This window comes from Capsicum annuum, chromosome 6 (genome assembly GCF_002878395.1).
Source record: "Capsicum annuum cultivar UCD-10X-F1 chromosome 6, UCD10Xv1.1, whole genome shotgun sequence".
Lineage (NCBI taxonomy): Eukaryota > Viridiplantae > Streptophyta > Magnoliopsida > Solanales > Solanaceae > Capsicum > Capsicum annuum.
Window position 1 is genome coordinate 15373872 of NC_061116.1, and position 16961 is coordinate 15390832.

The following is a 16961-nucleotide window of genomic DNA, read 5'->3' on the forward strand; positions in this document are numbered from 1 at the left end:
GGATTAATGTCCCTGAAATTGCGTTACTTTCTTGGGCCAATTCCCATTCAGAGACCTCATTCGGCTAGTGATTCCCAACAAGCCTCTCTCATTTTCTTTCTCTCAGCTCACCATTGCCCTATGGTGTTCATGAGGGTTTTCACCAATGAGACTCTCTTATTTTTATTATCCCAACTCCCAGTCATCTTACGGTACCCGTAAGGATTTTCACCGATAAGACTCTCTCATTTTTATCTCTCTCAACTTACCATCACCTTATGGTGCCCATGAGGGTTTTCACCAATAAAACTCTCTTATTTTTATTTCTCTCCTAATTCCTTTTGCTGATGAGCAAAAGTAGTTCTCAAAATGCATTCTCATATGTATTGCATGCTTAGACTTATCATTCTCAAAGATTGATCTGAAGGTTTTTCTTTGGTTATAACTTGGATTTTAGATAAGGTTGTAAATAAAGGATGGCATGAGACCCAAACGACAATTGAAGTGGAGTGAAACTTATAACTTTTAGAATCGACTAAATCAACAAAAATTAACTCATGCCCCAATATATTTTGACTGGGAAATTCTAAATTATTTATTTGGTTGGACCGAGCCTAGAATAGGGCAACCTACATACCTCACCCTCGAGAGAGGCGAATCAGGTCACACATAGTTTCGACAATTTGTTCTTTTGCTTGAATCTGATTTTTTTTCTCTTCTTTTCTCTTTTATTGACTCTTTTTCACTTTGAAACTTTCTTTTACTCTATTTTTCTTGGAACTCATCACTTTTTTTTCTTTTTTACACATTTTTCTTCTCCTTTTTTTTGAAATTTTTCTGATTCTATTCTTTTGGTCGACACTTTCTTTTGAGCTTTGCTGACTCTATACTGATTCCAAAAGAGAGGTATCAAATAAAATAGAACTAAAGCTCAAATGGGGTAAACAAAGGATGACATAATATTTGGATAGTAGAATGAAATACCTTTGTCATATCAATCCTTAACAATGTAAGTACACATCATGAAATATGAAGTGAAAGATGAAGATCATCTATGACACATTAACAACACTAACTTTAACTGAGCATGCCACTTCTTCTTCTACACCTGTCCAACATACAAACTCCACCTTTTTCGTATATCCCTCACATCTAATGTCTCATGCTTTTATGGAGCTGAATATCTTCTTGTTTCTCTTGATATAGGGTAACACATCTACTGTTTAACCTAATTGAGACATGTCTATAAATTGATGACCAAGTTATTCTTATGATTCTCAAAATAATTGCCTTATTTTTCAAAGAAGGCTTCAACTTGGTCACTAAATGTCTCACTCTACCAATTTTATCTGATGCTCTTTTTTTAAACTTAGCCCTTTGATTCAAAGTTCATGCTCAAATTGGATTTTAAGATCTAGCTAAAAACTCCGCCAGCATGTCATATCACTAGATCCAACATAAAATGTACTATGTAAAGAAAACAAATAAACAACACATATTTAAAACACAAAGGAAAAGGGGACACTTCATTTAGTTGAAATAAAAGATAGAAAGGTTTGAACATAAACAACAAAGGGACAAAACAAGATAGATCCCGAACTACAACCCTGAAATAATTTGGATAACAGAAAAAAACTACCAAACCTCTTTCTAGTAGGGAGAGAAGTGACTTCTTAATTACTGGGCCTGATATTTTAGCCACTGGTTTGCATATCAGTATGACTAAAGCTTTTATTACTATCAGACACATTTTTTTCGACAAATAAGTTCTGGATCTCCATGAATAACTCATTTCTTCCTACATATTGTCTGTTACTGTACGTTGATGAAGGATTCTGTGTGACCTTTGTAGTGTCAATGTTTTTCACTACGATCAATTTTTCTTGAATCATCCTTTCTATTCTCTTTTCAAAGAACTACAATCTTCAATACTGTGACCCTGAACATTAGAATGATACGCATATAATACATGAGGATCAAAATTTCTTAAATGTGGATCAGGAGTACACCCAAGGAGAGGAGTGATCATGCCTAACTCTCTCAATCTTTAGAATAAACTGGCATACGACTCCCTAATTGGTGTAAGATTATCCTTTGACTTCTTTCTCTTTGCAAATTTCAGCCTCGGTTGAAACATGAACTTAGAATTTCCTTGGTAAATATGTAAGAGTCGAGGACGATGTTAAAGAACCGGTGCATGCCACTGTGGATAAGAAGGCAGATGAGTATACTATTATGCATTGTTCAAAGGATACTGAGGAACTAGAATGGAATATCTTGGATTTTGCAAACACGAACCTTGTTGCAGGTGAGCATGCAGATTTGATGTATAGGCTCGGGGACAAGGCTGACGGAGTTGACCCTCTCAAGCTTCATTGTGTCCCCAACACAATAATAGGTGTGTTTACCTTCTTCTTTCCTTCAGTTTTCCTTGATTGATTGTAATATCATCCTAAATATTTCATAGAATTCTTTGGTCCATCAGACTCCACAAATTCTGTTGTCTCAAAACTTCGAGGAAGGTTAACATTTGAAAACATGACTCAATGCAATATTTTTATAAATCGCAGGTCTCAGAGAATTTTTCATAGCCTTTTCTGCACTCGTCATTTTCCTAGACATTTTTTCTTGCTCTTCTGTCATGCCAAACTTCTTAGTAAGAAATTTTGGTGGTCCAATTAACATAGATGTGGGCTCAGTAGTATAATAATTTTCATCAATAGTATTAAACATTAACTCACTAGCAGATTGGGGAAGAACAATTATTGGACAAAAAGCCAAGGTGGAAGCCTCAGTAGAGGGTTGGGCAACAAAAGCAGAGATGTTATGTGGTGCTATCGATGTGGCATATTTATACTAAAGAGCTAGAGAATGAGTGATGGAAGCATTGGGATGCCTTTGGCTTGGAGTGAATTCTGAGGCATGTTGTGGTACATCAACAACATTAGGAAACTGACTTTGAAACTGTGATGGAAAACTCAAGGTAATTGTAGGGTTAATAGTGGGAAATGGAGGAGGAGGCATCCCACTGGCCCAAGCTTGATACATTTCCATTATTTGTTGCCTTAATCTCACAATCTCTTGCTTTAAATTCACATTTTCCTAACTCTTTGTTTGATCTATGATTTTACTCTCTATATCCTTGCAGGACACAACCAACCCTTCTTTGGATTTGGTGTGATGTGGATGACCAGCCAAAATATCCAAAACCAACCACCTTAAACTAACTGAACAAGAGATAACAAATGCGTTAGAGTTTAACACTTTCTCAAAATCTTTTCTCTTTTATTTTTAAAAGATCACCGAACCCAAGAAGGATAATCAGGTGTGCGTAGTTCATGAAGTTTTGGCACAACATGGCCGATTAAACTCTCTTTCTTTTCTTTTCCTTTTTCTTTTTCTTAAAACTTTAATAAGAAAAGAAAATAACAAATTGTCAAAAGAATTGACGAAAATCTTTTTGAATTTTTCAACTTTAAAAATCTCTGTACAAATTGAAACCTATGATTACCAAAGAAAATCTTTTCGGGTTTTCGATTTTGAATTTCACACAAAAAATGAAACTTGAAACTATTAAAGGAAAATCTTTTTTGTAGTTTTCTTTTAAAGATGTATATGACAGCTACTCTAAATGAAAAGTGAAGAAAATATTTTTGAATTTTTGAAATAAGATCACTAAACCCTGAAAGGGATGCCTATGTATCTCACTCCCGAGAGATGAAAATCAGGTGTGTGTAGTTCGTCTAGATTGGACAATTAAACAATAACAGACAGACCGAACAACAAGTTGAGAGACATGACCAAGACAAATGATGAAAAACGCCAATAAAATCTTTATTGGGGTTTTTCAATTTGACACTTCACATAGAACTGACACCAACAACTATAAAAGAAAATTTTTTGTGGTATTTTCGTTATATGATATGAACAAAACTTCTATCGTCTCTTTTAAAATTTTCTTTTATAAAATCTCCTATTAAAAAAATCTTCTTGAAATTTTTGAATTATGAATGCTTGCTAAAGAAAACAAAAGAAAAATATTTTTGATGCTTTTGTATTTTGAGAAAATGAGTGCAAAAGGTAAAAAAAATCTTTTTGAATTTTTGAATTGTGAAAAACAAAAGTCATAAAGAACACTAAAAAAATACGAAACTTTTTTTTCATTTTGACTCAAGTTTTCTCTTTTTTCCTTTTTCTTTTTTCAACATTTCCTTGCCTACACACTTTCCTTTAATTCTGTCACGTGTTTTTCCTCAAATCAGTCCATCAAATGACTTTATTACCCTCAAAGATTCAACATTTAGCACGTTAGGATGCTTGGAGGGGAGTCTCCTATAAAGGACCAAGTGGGTCCCGCTAGATCTTAATATGATACTGATAAGAATAACCTAAGGGCTGACCTATGCTTAGGTCTACTAATAAGGCTGTTCGGGGGAGCATATGGTCAATAGTGGTTGCGATAGCTTTTCACCTGCCCCATACCAGCCGATGGCTCTCCCTCCTAAAGTAAGGGTGACTCGACTAGAGGTCAGGTACACAGCGTGTACTACGGAACTGGTTGTGAAAGAAAGGCCTCGGATTATGCAAATGATGATAGATATAAAGTGATAACACATAAGAGAAAAACTGTAAACACATAGCACGTAGGCACTCAACAATAAAATAAATACAAATGATAACACAAACAATATTTATACACCCATAATGTCAAACTAAGCCGATACAACTCTAAAAAATAAGCTCGAATTCTGAAAAATCCCTAGCAGAGTCGCCGGAGCTGTCACACCCCTATTTTTACCAAAAGAAAAAATTAATTTTAAGTTTGAAAGGGTATTTATTATTAAGTGACAAAAGAAAATAATTTTGTTTTGAAAAGGACTTTTAACAATCAAAACTCAGAATCACCACTTGGCATAAATCTGGTGTGCCAAGTCACCATTGGAAAATCCTTTTTCAAAATAATTTGACTCTTTAAAAATAGTTTGTGAACAGAGATTCCGATTAAGGAATTCTGTTAACCGAGGAGAAGGTGTTAGGCACCCCTCGGTCCCGTGGTTTGACCGCGGTCACTTCGTAGAGTATATCGGCTAGAATTACACTATGGAATGTATAAACCAACAAAAACACACAAAAAATAAAAAACAAAAAACCAAACAATTCAAACTTAAAAAAAAGTGTTCGGTCTAATTTATTACAGACCCAAAATAAAAAGGTATTGAAAAGTAAACCTACTGTAATACCCCAAAAATTCAAACCAATGTTAGCGTCTTGTTTCAAGCTCATGCATGGTACCTTATAACTCGTCGCTAGTATTATGAGTTAGTTTGAGGTATATTAAGGCCTCAAATAACTCCCAGCTATTAGAAAAATCAAAATAATCCTTATCGATTGAAATTTTGATAAGAATGTTTCTTTAGTCAACTTCATATGAGCATATATTTTACTATACTTAGAGTTTTCCATATCAAAAACCACCAAATGGTAGAAAATTGAATTAGCTTTCCAACGATACCAATTTCACCCAAATTTAATACTCGGGTGAGAAGTTATGGCACTTTTAGTGAAAGTAGTAGCTCAATACGAGCAGCACCATGTCGCGGTGAACCCAAAAATGGCATTCATCCTTTTCCAGTATGCCATCGCGATAAGCACCACATTGTGCTAATATTCCATTTCATAGTTGTCAATTTCCAGTGAGGTATCACGATTACCATCACATCGCGCCAAAAGTCCAGTTGGGAATTGTCCATTTCTAGTGGCGCAACGCGATAGCACCACATCGTGCAGCTGGGCAAAATATAGTTTGTCAGTTTTCCAGTGGCCCAACGCAATTGTACCGTATCGCTCCAGGTGTCTAAATCAGGATTTCAGTGATGAAAATTTTTAATTATTTCAGGGGCAATTGGGTCTTTTTCTATGACCCTAATTAGTCTAAAATACAAAATTAATGCCCTAAAAGCCTACTTTGTCATTATTTTTTTCAATTCCTCTCAAATCAAGAGCATTCTCTCTCAAATAGAAAACCCTAGCCTTCAAAATTTAAGATCGAATCTCAAGAATTCACCATCAATTCTCATTAATTCATTAACCCAGGTATGTTAAGTGTTCATCCACGAGTTCTTTTCACCCATGGAGCCCAAGTATCTAATTTTACATACAAAGTTATAATCTTTACACGTTATTATGATTTTAAACTGTGATTTCAATCATAAATCTCCATAAATCTTGATTCCATACCATGTTTACATGAAATTGTTGTCATTATCAAACCCCATATATTTTAATATTGCTATTTACTGAATTAAATCATGATTAAGTATTATTGATGTTGAAATCACATCATTACTCCAAGTTTAAAATATTCCCATGTTTAGCCTAAACCATGCATATCAAGTGTTTGATGAAATGCCTACAAGAATGTATTTTTAATAAATGTCTCCATGTTCTGTCCCTAAAGTTCAGTACTATTTTATTATTATTGCTATTGAGTCCTGGGGGTTATTAATACCAAAAAACTTAGTTGTTCACCTAGTCTCAGTATCTTCAGAATCATTATCAGTTGCTATGAGCATTAACAGTTCAGTCAGTCACCAGAATCAGTTAAACTTAGAAAAGTTCAACATTTCAAGATAGTTCAGTTGGGAGTAGGATTTAGCATTGAGCGAGTGTAGGAATGGAGGCTTCCCCTTCAAATAGGCAGAGTCATTAGTAGCAGTCTCTGTATTCCAGAACTATGTAGCCAGTGTAGGATATGAGGAGTCACCCATCAGATTAGGCTTGACTACCTCGCAGGAGTCACCCATTAGTTTAGGCTTTAACACCCTTAGTCCTTCGGGGCAGTACATTAATATAGTGGATCCACAGCCAATGTTAGTACCCGTGGCACTGTACTAACACCCTTCCAACTGGGGTTACAGTTTGGACCCCAAACTTGCCCATTAGGGCATGTCGGTTAGATGATATCCCCCATAGTCTCAATCCAGTAATCATTTCAGTAATTTAGTTTTACTTGCTTCACCATAGCATATAGATATCAGTGACTCGAGTATCAGATTTCAGTATTTTTGTATTTACAGATTATATTCATAACATGTATATGTTTAGTCATGCATCCTCAGTATTTATAGATTTCACGTATCCTCAGCATTTACAGATTTCATGCACTCTATTCATTACTTCATGTTAGACACACACGCACACACACACACACACACACACATATATATATATATATATATTCAGATAGTTACTATTCATGTTCATGAAACCATGCATATCAGCCTACCTCATTTAGCATACCAGTACATTTAAAGTATTGATCGCATACTTTTTTCTTGCTATATGATATATCATATCATAGGTTCGGACGCTCAATTCTTGGATCGCGCATAGATTTTCCAGACTATCAGCCATAGCAGTGGTGAGTCCTCATATTTTGAGGACATGATTTATTTAGCTCAGATTACTTTATCAGTTTCATTCATTTCCATTCAGTCGGAGTTAGTTGGGGGTTTGTCCCATACTCTCCTCAGTCAATCAATAGAGGCTTTTCAACCTATTTCAGACAGTTTTTCTCAGATTTTAGTTATCATTGTCAAATATTTTATTAGTATTATCAGTTATGCCTTACAAATTTTATCATATTTATGACTTAAACCCCTATGGCATTCCTTGATTAAATTTTGCATATGTTATGTCATATCAGTTTACTCAGTGCTCATAGCAGGTACCAGCTCATGGGTTAGCTTGTTGTTCCTCAGGGCTATAAGCACCGTGTGATACCTAGGGTGTACTCTCAGGGCATTACACCTATACTAATCCTATACTACGCTCCAATACTTTACCCGATGCCTTGGGCATTGATCACGAACCTCTTTTGCGTACAAGATACTTTGAGGCATACCCCGGTGAATAAGTACATATAACCTCGAGGCATTTCCCGACTAAATGAATACATTTTTTAAAATTCAGGCGATAAAATAAAATACTCTCAAGTGTAACAATTCAATCATCTCACAATCATAAATTTCTATAATTTTCCTACCCAACTTAGTATTTGCCTACAAGTTTCGGCCTGAAGCATGATACCATCACGTTCAACATCAATAATGAATCAAAATACTATAATATTCACTTTTTATCAATTTTCGATTCCCGCCCCAGATTTTTTTTTAATTCTTAACGAGATATCATTTCATTACAAAATTCATAATCCAAAGGAATCAAATAATAAATCAAATAAGTAGCAATTCAATCAACACACGATATTCGATTCGACGCACTGGATATTATCAACAATGAAATAAAAAGAGGAAAAGAGTAGAATTGACCTTAATTTGAAGATTTTAAACTCAAATATTATTTGAATGAAAAGAAGAAATTTGCATTCCAAATCCATGAATCGAACCTCGACCAATGAACCCGTAACTCAAACAAATACCAATAACCACCGCCCAACTCGTAGCGCCATCAAGCGGCGCATACATTGCTGCGATTGCTTTTGGATGTTGTTTTGGATTTTTTCGATGGGTTTACACGGATGAAGCTGGGAACTACTATTTTTGTGTTACCAGAGCTCCGACAAGTTTGATTTTCGATGAATTTTTCCAGAGTAGCGGAGTTATGGGCTGATTGGGTTGGTTTAGGGTTGATACTGATAGAATTTTGCCAAAATTATACCCACGGACTTGATTTTGGAGATTTCAATGAGGAGTTGGTGGTTTCCCGGTGGGAATCGCCAGCGGAAACTTCTCAATGGGTTTTTCAACTATCATTAAAGAGAGTTCTCCATTCCTTTTTCTCTTTTCCAAGTTTTTCTCCTTCTCTCTCTAATTTTTTTCTCTCTCGACCTCAATGTATGTAAAAATGAGTGTATCGTGTGTATGTGCACGCACGTTACTATGTGTGTATGGAGAATATGAATTGTGAGTGTGTGAATTATTTCTTGTTTTTCCTTTTTCTATATGAATTGTGTATGTTTCTATTTTCTGTGAGTGTGTATTCATTCCTTTATGTTCAATGGAAATTTTTGGAGTATATGTGAGAATTGTGTGTGTATTGTGCCAATTCCAATAGGGGAAGGGGGTATAGGTTGTTATTTTTTTTAGGGTAAGGTGTCCCAAGTTGTTAAAAATTTATTAAATGTGTTATTATGTGTAACTTATAACATTGGTAAAGTTCTACGATAAAGTGAGGGTAAATGGGTAAAAACACACTCTCAGGAGGGATAAAATTACGTGTCTACATTTTCTTCTCATTTTCTTTCTCTTCTACTTTTGATGATTTCTTCTCTTATTCAATATTTTCAACCTCCTGTTCATCCACTACTTCGTCAACTGCCTTTTCATTTTTCTCTTCTCCTTCTTCTGATTTCTTTTCACTATCTTCTTCTATTTTCTCCTCATTCCCTGCTTCTTCTTCAGTTGTTATCTCCTCATCATCATCATCTTCTTCTTCTTCTTCTTCTTCTTCTTTCTTATCTTGTTCATTTGTTACCTTTTCCTCTTCTGTTTCTTCTTTCTTCTCTTCTTTAACTTTTTCATCTGTTGCAGCAATGTCAGTCACTATGAATGCAAGTTCTTCGAGGTTTAGTTGATGTCGGCTATGAAGGGTACTATCGAGGTGCACTACATTGTTTGGAAAGAATTACAAAAATTATGCAAGAAAATTAAATTAAAATAACAAAAAATAAATTAGTTTACCTTCATCTTTTTTATTATTCTTATTCTTCTCGATTCTACTCAGCCTCTCATCTCTAGAAAAAAAAGCAATATCCAGAACAATTTCTCAAGCAAAGCAACACGCTCACACAGGTCTTCATCATTAAAAGCATTTGGTTCAGTTTTGAGTCTACTTGAACCAGCATGATCACAAGCTCGTGCTGGACTTGGAACATAATTGTGACCACTCAAATCTTCGTCTTTGTCTGCGACCTCCTCTAATGAAGTGAGAACAGTAACGCCTTTTAACATTGCCTTGAAGACATCGATGGACGTATCCTTAACTTCGTTTGTGTATGGATTAAATATTTTCATGTATCTCTGCTCCATCTCACGAACAGTAGGAGTAAGGTACGGATGCATAATCTATAAAAAAATAAATATAAATTACACGATATTCACTAATATAATATTATTATTATTATAATATAATAAGTATAATTTTACCTTTGTGTTGTTTTCTTTGTACTTAAATGAGTCGCCTTCCATTATGTTGTCGCACTTTGAAGTGTGCCATCTAAGTAGATGAGGAATCAAAAAAAGAGAATTCAACAACTTCCCGGTGTACCTTTCCATATGAAAAAAGTCCTCATATATCTAAACCTGTAATTATATAGAAGCATAAATAAATCTACAGGGTTTATGTATTAGTACATAAATAGGTAAGAGTATATAATAAATTGATAAGATGGTTGATAATAAGTACCAGAAATGCCCAAGGAAAGCCTTATAAAGCGTACAATGCATTATTCCTCTTCAAAAACTCTTCTTTCTGCTTGCTTAAATCAATCTTCTTTGATGTGGTATGAATCCACCTTCTTTGATGGGTCCTTTGCCAGCAGCATCAAGTGCACGAACCAAACTAAAGCACGCTTCAACTTTTGTTGATTAGTCAACCTATGACCTTTGATCAGGATAATCAACCTTGCAGCAGTAATGCTCTTATTCTTCGTCACTTTAAAATGAAATCTTTCACCATTTTGGAGGATTTTCTTGGTTTTTGATTCACAGGGATATGCTGAACAATTCAGGCCCGTAATCAGAGCAAATTCCCTTAAGTAGAAACAAGCTAATTTATTGTTCACACAGAACCAAATTTCATGGAGTTTTTTATTATTTTTGATACGTCACAGTAACTCATAATGGACCATCTGTCCATTAAACGTAAAATATTCTGACATATGTCTCAAGTGTCCAAAACATGTCTTCTTAAAATCAGCATACAACTTTTGTTCAACTAGAATTCTTCTAGACTCTCGATAAATTATCATTCTTGATCTTACGAAAATCTTTGCAGGAAAAGAACCTAGCTCATCCATCTAATTTGTTAGACCGTACGGTTCAACGGAGATATCTCTCGCACAAATTAGCAATGATAGGGGATCATCCTCCTCCCCGTCTCCTTTGTCTCTCTTGTCCTCATCTTTACCATTATAACTTTCATTTTTTTCTTCGCTTTCCCCTTCATTGTCCTCAACATCATCACTCTTATGTGCACTACTTTCATCAAATTCCTTAATCTCGGCAAGGGTTTTTGATTCACTTTCCGACTTTGTTTCTTCTATTGAAGCTTTTTTCCTCTTCGAAGTTATGAAACCTTTATCGGTTTTTCGCTTCCTACTGCTACAAGAAGGGGAAGCAACCTTTTTAACTGCTTTATGACCTTTCACCATTTATGATCTACAAGCAAAAATGAATCTATAGTGGTCGATTTGTCGACCACTAGTCTATTAAAAATTGAAAAATACAGCCAAAATAAATTTGTAGTGATCGATCTATCGACCACTGATCTATTAAGAAAAATGGAAAAAAGCCTCAAATCAAACATGCAAATCAAGTTCCAACTTCTCCAGATATTGGCACTGCAATTAACAGCAACAAGAACACCATTAAAATGGGTCCAATTCAGTACAAAAATTCAAAATTAATACGCAGTATAAATACAAAAATTCTAAAATTTTCTAGCCATTATCCAAAGCAAAATACAATTAAACATACAGAATCAAGAATATTGACTAAAAACTCTCAGATTTGGACTAATTTAATGAAGAATAGTGCAAGTTTTGATAAAATCGAAGAACGACAACACAAAATAAAACTAAAAACAATACTAAAATAGATCTAAAATTGATCGAAAAAGAAGGTTAAACTTACCTGAGCAACAAAAACTGAAAAATTTTAACTTAGGGAACAAGAATCGAGCAAAATATTTTTTCCGACAAATATGAAGAAAAATCGGGAGAAGAAGAGTATTTGAGGAGAGAGAAAAGTTGTTGAATTTATTAAATGAATTTTAAAAAATGTTTGAAAAATTAATAAATATAAAAGGAAACCATATTGTCTTTTTTACAAAGTTGTATTTTATCTCCAGCTTTTAAAAATATTAATGTAGCCCATGATCCCATAACTCTACCCCACCTTTTTCTTTTTTTCAAACCCTAATAAATGAAAAAGAAATTAGGTGGTTATTCTTCAAATTAAGTTTTCAAAGTGCTCATTTTACCAAATAGTCTCAACTTAGCAGATCCCGGGTAAATAGTGTATCCTCTTATGCCGTAATTTTATGTGTTTTATTTTAGTCAATATAGGAACAGGTTCCGATTTTTTTGTCTCTATTTAAAAATAAAATCTTCTAAAACGTTTATAAAAGTAAATCATCAAAAAAAAATTGGAAAGAATTTGAAAAGGATTTCGAACGAGGGTATTTTTTCCTTTCACCATACTTATTCTATGTATTAAAATCTTGATATTACTAATACCATGGATTGAAAGGTAATGTATTAGTTATACATCATAAAATATCAAATAGGGTGTATAATTAATACTATTAGTCAAGTATTAGTTATACATAATCCAAAATTCCTAGAAAACATTGTACTAAATAATATCATACTTAATGCATGTATTATTTATGAGTTAATACATAAAAATGACCCTAAACTTGACACCAAATTATAATTTTGACCTTAAACTTTGATAGTGCACAAATAGGATCTCTCACTATTCAAAAACTGAACAAATATGACCTCCGATTTGCAACCCCATGCGTGAGTTTCACTCGCGCCTATGTGAAAAGGTAATCCAATCACACGGTGCCACGTCGTTAAAAGGGATGACTTGGAGGGAGGTCATATTTGTGCAGTTTTGAATAGTTAAAGGTCATATTTGTGCACTGTCAAAGTTTTGCTTTTTGTGTTAAAAAGATGTCGTTTTTATTATTATTATTATTATTATTATTATTATTATTATTATTATTATTATTATTATTATTATTATTATTATTATTATTATTATTATTATTATTATTATTATTTCTATAGCTGCAACACCTAACTTTTTTTTTAATTAAGAAATCGAACTTGCGCAGTAGGCTTAAGGAAGCGCCCAAGAAGAGCAAATAACACCACTGGGCAATCTAAGTGTCTTGTTTCATGTGGTTCAACATTAATATACGTACATAAATATAGATTTTCTACCTTATATATATAATGTAATTTTTTTACCGAGGGGGTTCGGGTGAACCCCGTGGCAACCGCGTAGGTCCGCCCCTCGTTAATTTAATAATGTTTTAATAATGTTAATTTAATAACATTGTAATAACGTTAATTTAATATACTACTACTACTATCTTTAATAACGTTAATTTAATAACATTTTATTAAAACTATAATTTTTTTATTATTAGTATAGTTTCATCTTTAATTTAATATTTAAATAAATTATATTTAGATATATTATATAACTTAAATTTGTCCTTTGCTTTATAATATATATACATACCCGCGCGATTTTTTTGTATGAGGTTGACCCACCTAATTAATAAATCTTCAATATTGCTCTTTTTCCGCAATGACAAAAGAAATTAGATGCCATTTTCATCTTTGAGCCAAAAATAATTTAAAAAATAATAGTGAAAAGTCATTTAAAGGTCATATTTGTGCAGTTTTGAATAGTTAAAGGTCATATTTGTGCACTGTCAAAGTTTAAGGTCATATTTATGTATTATGCCCTTAGATTTTAAGCTAAACGCGCTCAGTTTTGCGTGTTGAACACGCATTTTGCCACGTAGGATTGGAGGTCATATTTGTGCAGTTTTGAATAGTTAAAGTTCATATTTGTGCACTGTCAAAGTTTAAGGTTAAAGTTATAATTTGATGTCAAGTTTAGGGTCATTTTTATGTATTAACTCATTATTTATTCTATTACACTGTACCAAATGACTTCTAAGTGAATTGTCCTTCTCTAGCTTGTGTTCTTGCTTAATGAGGGGTCCTTCATTTGCTCTTGGATTAGACTACGTGTGGGTTTCAAGGCATGCTGCATTGACAATCTCTAAAGAAGTTAGAAGCGCCTATAATAGCATATGGTTAATCACAAATACTGCATTGAGAATCTCCGAAGAAATTAGAAGTGACTATAATAACGTATGATTATTCCTATTTATAATTGATGATTCATTCTATTGAAGCATAACGTAAATATCTCCTTCTCATCTTGTATTTCTTTGGTTTGAAAGCTAGGAAATTTAGATAGTCTTAGTCTACGTTATTCATTTTGTTAGCTTATAAACTATATATACTTCCTCTGTTCAATATATGACACAATTGAGATTTCAATAGTCAAACAATTTAATTTTAATCTTGAATTCGGACATGTCGTATGGAGCAGAGTGTTGACCGATTAATAACTCCTACATTTAAAAGTTGAAGGTGAGGGAGATGTCGATGTTGAGATGAATGTGTGGACGTATTAAAAGGAATGGGGTTAGAAATGAGATTACTCAAGGGAATGTGGGAGTGGATTGGATGGAAGGCAGGATGCGGAAAGTGAGATTGAGATGGTTCGAATATGTGATGAGAAGATGTAGGGATGCCCCAGTATGAAGGTGTGAGAGGCTGGCTTTGAATGGCTTCAGACAGGGTGGAGGTAGGCTGAAGAAATATTGAAGGAAAGTGATTAGGCATGACATGGAACAAATACAGCTTGTAGAGGAAATGACCCTTGATAGGAATGTGTGGAGGACGATAATTAGGGTAAATGGTTAGTGGGTAGGAGTGTGTCCTTACTAGTAGTAAGGAGTGCTTTGTTTGTAGATGTACCTATAATCATAGTGTTATGCATGTGTCTTGTAGTTTCTTATTCGCGGTGTTTTGATAATGTTTATGATTTCGGATAGATAGTTTATAGTATTACTTTGTGGGTGTCTTGTTTCTTTTATTATCTAGTGGTGTGTTACCCTATTTTGTTTTTGTTCTTTTGTTATACTATTATTTGTCCTAAGTCAGGGGTCTACCGGAAACAACTTCTCCAGTTCATCTGAGGTAGTGGTATGGACTTGATACACTTTACCCATGCCAAACCCTAATTTGTGGGAATACACTGCAATGTTACTGTTGATTCAGGCATGTAATATTTTTTTACGTTTTTTGAAATAAAATTTACATATTTAAAAACTGTAAAAATTACCATAAATCACAATAATTCATAATTCTAGATCTGCAAAAGATACTATTTTAAAAAAGAATTGCGGTCCACGAAAAAATTATTTAAATTCAAAAATCTAAAAGGTGTTCCCACAAATTGGTACTACGGAAAGAGTAGTCACAAGTTTAAATTTGCAGGGGCCAACTTTTCTTCTGCTTTTATCTTTTTGCATGTACCAGTATATACTCGATGCAAACGAAACGACCGATTCTTAACGAGTTAATAACTCAAATGGTTACACAACTATAAATTTTTATCTCAAAAAGTTACTCAATTTTGGTTTATACTTCAAAGGTCAATTAACTATGAATTTTTATCCTACAAAGTCACTCAACTTTGATCTGTACTTCAAAAATCATTCGACTGTCACATTTTTACTCAGAAAGTCACTCAACCTATTTAATTATTTTTAAAAAATAGAATTTACTTATATAAATTCCTATTTACAAAAAAAAAATTACAAAAGTAAAAAGTATCCCTTTAATGACTGTGTTATCCATATTCTCCTAAATTAATATCTCTCCTTCCTCATTCTCATTTTTCTTCCTCTTTTCACTTTCTTCCCACAAATTTTTCGATAAATCACACATTATAATCTTGATATTGATAATTAAAATTATAGGAAATCGAATTACTACCATATTTTATATTTATAGAATTGACAAAATTGAAAGAAATGGTAAGGGATTAGAATAAACTTTTTGATTCTTTTTATATAGGAAAACATTGTTTGCATTTTAAAAATTTCCAGCTGATCATCTTTGATCATTTACATACCACAAATGATATAAACTTAATTGTTGTATTTTATTTTTATTTTATCTTTAAAAAGGAAAACAATAAAGAGGAACAAACGAAGAGAAAATAAAATAAAATATCCTCACTCCCCTTTCCCTTTTTACCCCTTTTTAAATACTTTACACGTTTATTTTATTTCTCTTCTTTTGCCATCTTTATTTTTTTAAAAGACAAAATAAAAATAAAATAAAAATATAAAATTTGATAGTAATTCAATTTTGTACAATTTTAATTGTCAATTTCTAGATTATAATGTGTGATTTATTAAAAAAAAAAAATAAGGGAAGAAAGTGAAAAGAAGAAGAAAAATGAGAAAGAAGAGGGAGAAATATTAATTTAGGAGAATATGGATAAAACGGTCATTAAAGGAATATCAAAATTTTATTTTTAAATAGAAATTTCACATAATCAAATTCTTTTTTAAAAAAATAATTTAATAGGTTGGGTGACTTTTTGAGTAAAAATATGATAGTTAAGTGACTTTTGAAGTAAAGACTAAAGTTGAGTGACTTTCTGAAATAAAAGTTTATAGTTAAGTGACTTTCTGAGATAAAAGTTCATAGTTGATTGACTTTTGAGATAAAGACCAAAATTTGATGACTTTTTGAAATAAAAATTTATAGTTAAGTGACCATTTGAGATATTAACTAATTCTTTACATCATCAATAATTTTGCCTCTTATTTTTTAATAAGTAAAAAACAGAAGAAAGAGATCAATTTTGACTTTTGTTTGTTGCAATTGGAAGTGAATCATGGCAGAATTTTGAATTTAGTGGGCCTAAGACGAATAGAAGTCAGGAACAGGGTGTATAATTGATACAAATCGATATACTGAAATCTAATTTCCTTTATGATATTTTTGTTAATTACTTGCAACATTTTAATTTAGGCTTAATATATAAACATGTCATTTAATTTGCACCCAACTCATATCTATCACATTGATACAAATTTGTATACTGAAATCTAATTTCCTTTAT